This window comes from Lolium perenne, chromosome 7 (assembly GCF_019359855.2).
Source record: "Lolium perenne isolate Kyuss_39 chromosome 7, Kyuss_2.0, whole genome shotgun sequence".
NCBI lineage: Eukaryota > Viridiplantae > Streptophyta > Magnoliopsida > Poales > Poaceae > Lolium > Lolium perenne.
The window spans coordinates 94,097,413-94,100,998 of NC_067250.2; positions in this window are offsets into that span (position 1 = coordinate 94,097,413).

Below are 3,586 nucleotides of genomic sequence, written 5' to 3' on the forward strand. Positions count from 1 at the left end.
GTGCCAAAAATAACTCCAAGAAAAGAAACTTGATTGGACATAGAGGATGACATGCGGGTCCCATTTAGCAGCAGCGGTCTCGACGTTTCCAAGGCGGCACGGGATCAAATGAAAAAAGGAAGTAGCCAGAAATCAGGGGGTCAAAAAAATCTAAGAAAAGAAAGAATTTTCGTTCATAGAGGATGACATGCGGGACCCATGATCCTCCATCGTAAACGGCTCGATCGAAGAGCGTTGAACGAGATGGTGCGATTGAGAAAAAAAACAATGCTAGATAGGCTGCCATCTGGGCCCTACATCCCTGGGCGGTGCGGATTTGCGTTGACTCGGCCGGCAAAAACCCGAGAATTCGTGATGCACCACGTCCCAGGCCACCATACGCGACGTTTTGGACGTTTTTGTTGGGCTAGGTGGCCACAAAAATGAGAAAAAAAGTTTTGACATGCACCACGGATAGACCAAAAATCATCGGCCATGGTGCATCAGCAACCACGGCGCGACTTCAACTTCGTCGGCCATGGCAACTTTTCTTGTAGTGAGGGCGCGGCAGGTGCGAACCCCCAGGCATCCGGTGCAGGCGGGTGCTTGCCACTCTTGTTGAGGCGGAGCTTGCCACTCTTGCTGAGGTGGCGCTTGCCACTCTTTCCGCGGTGGTACGGGCACGTACCAATCATGTTGTTGTGGTGCTAGTTCGTACCACTCCGCTTGTGGCTGCATAGGTTCCTCCTCCAACTCCTCTTGATGAGGAGGCTCAGGGGCCTCCTCGGGCCATGCGTCGTCCTGTGGAGTAGCGGGAGCCAACTCCCATTCATGTTCCTCTTGCTCGATGATCCATTTGTTTGATAACATGTCAAAACAATCAAGGTGAGGAAGCACAGTGCAAGCAAATACACCTTTCTTAACCATATACTTATATTTATAAAAATATTTCCACCACACTCCAACAAGAATATCCATGTTAATCAACAAGCTACCATCCAACAAGTTGGATTCTAAAATTTCAGTTCCAATTTTACGGAATCCCCGTTCTTCTTTAATGTCCTCATAGACCATATTGGCAATGGCACCTGCATAGAGTGGCTTGATTCATTGTGGCAAACAACATAAGACAAGATTCTAGCAAGAATTACTCCCAAGTTAAATGCAGGATAAGTTCCATTCCTAGCACATCTCAACAAATATACAACATGCCATGTGCAAGCGGTAACATTTTTACTAGCTAGGAATCCTAACTAGGAACAATGCAAAATACCTCAACCTTGGATGTTGAATATGAGAGATTTCACTCCTACGGATATCATTTGGAACTCCACACTAATGCTCCTCCAAAATGTCTGGAGTTCCTCATCGGAATCACTAGGGATTTCCTCCCAACTCCCAGCATTTGGAACATTAATGGCCTTGCAAACTTCATCAATAGACATAACATATCTATTATGATGCATGACAAATTTAACATCAAATTTTGCGGGGATGGTCTTACCTCTCTTACATGTCTTTGTCTTAGTATGCACAAACGACAAACCTGAATATGGCAAGGAACTCATGGGTTATTTCAGCATACGTCTTGTATGGACGGCTTGAAAATCCTTCAAGCCTAGTATGCTCTAGGAAGAAAGCAAAGTCTTCTTATATATGCATTTCCTTGAGAACATTGGGGTCTTTCCACCTAGTGGCATGGACATCAAGAGCTTTCCACTTTATAGAGCATATTGTCCCCAAATTCATGTTCACCATCCATATTAAGAGACACCCTTGCATTCCTTCTTGACCTAAGGCCACTAAACAACCCCTTACCCTTCTCCATGAGGGTGTATATATACAACACTTTAATCACAAACCACTAAAAAGTTAGATGTAGCAAGTTATATCAACTCATAGGTACTCATAGAGGCTCTACCAAGCAAAACTACCAATTATTTCACCCTAAAACTTGCAAATCTTGGAATTTCTCAACCATAATATATGACACCAATAACAACATCCGTCTCAAAATATAAAGCATCATATCGAAAGTAAATTGGATGGGTGGAGGAGTCACATACCGACGAGTAATTCCTCTAAAGGAATTTGCAAATGACGGCCCAAATTGATAGATCGAAGATGGAGCAGCAATGGGCAGAGGAAACTTTTCGAAAATACATGGTCGGGTTTTGAGTCGAGGGGAAGCATCTGGGCCTTTGCCCCTCACTTAACTCCCTTTGTGGGGCCAAAGAGGACATGTAGCACGCCTAGAGGAGTAGGGCGCGCCACCCCTGCTCTTTCCCCCCAGTTTGTTGTTTTGCCTAATTCTGTTGCCTGGTGGATCCTCTGTGCATAAAAAATAACCTATGTTTTTTGGTGATTTTTGGAGAACATTTTTTGTGTAATTTTTTTTAATTTCAAAAACTGTTAAAAGCTGGCAAAAAATAATTAAAGGAATAAAATGCTAGATGGAAAAAATGAAAAGAAACTTTAATACTATGATAAAATAAAGTACTAGGAATCATAATCTTATCATTATCAAGTTAATAATGAGGTTTATCAAGTCTCATTCTTACTAGGACAAAGATAGAAACAATGATTCAAAAGAAATAAGAAGCAAATTTCACGGTACCTCATAATGGATTGGAATTGTTCCAACCATTAATATTTGGTTCTTTAGTTTTGGAGGAGGAATAGGTATTTCAAACCTTCCAATTTTTAGAAACTTGGGCTCAATAACATTGACACTTTTCTTAGGTAGCTAAATAGAATTCTTCTTGGGAAATGTATAGTATGGTCCTTTCCTTTTACATGGAAGGTAACCTTGCTTTCGGTGCAATTTATAATAGCCCCTGCAGTATTTACAAAAGGTCTACCAAGAATAATAGATAGATTAACATCTTCAGGCATTTCTAATATCACAAAGTCCGTAGGGATTTGCACATTTGCAATCATAATAGGAACATCTTCACATATACCAATAGGAATAGCAGTGGATTTATCACCCATTTGTAGTGAAACCTCAGTAGGAACTAATTTATTCAAGTTAAGCTTCTTATAAAGAGAGCATGACACTTAGTCCAACTCCTTGATACGTCTCAAACGTATCTATAATTTCTTATGTTCCATGCTACTTTTATGATGATACTCACATGTTTTATACACATTATATGTCATTATTATGCATTTTCTTGCACTAACCTATTGACGAGATGCCGAAGAGCCAGTTGCTGTTTTCTGCTGTTTTTGGTTTCAGAAATCCTACAAAAGAAATATTCTCGGAATTGGACGAAATCAACGCCCAGGGTCTTATTTTTCCACGAAGCTTCCAGAAGACCGAAAGGATTACGAAGTGGGGCGACGAGGCGCCGCCACGCCAGGGCCGCGCGGCCAGGGCTGGGCCCGCGCCGCCCTATTGTGTGGGGCCCTCATGCCGCCCCTAAACCTACCCTTCCGCCTACTTAAAGCCTTCGTCGCGAAACCCCCAGTACCGAGAGCCACGATACGGAAAACCTTCCAGAGACGCAGCCGCCGCCAATCTCATCTCGGTGGATTCAGGAGATCGCCTCCGGCACCCTGCCGGAGAGGGGAATTATCTCCCGGAGGTCTCTTCATCGCCATG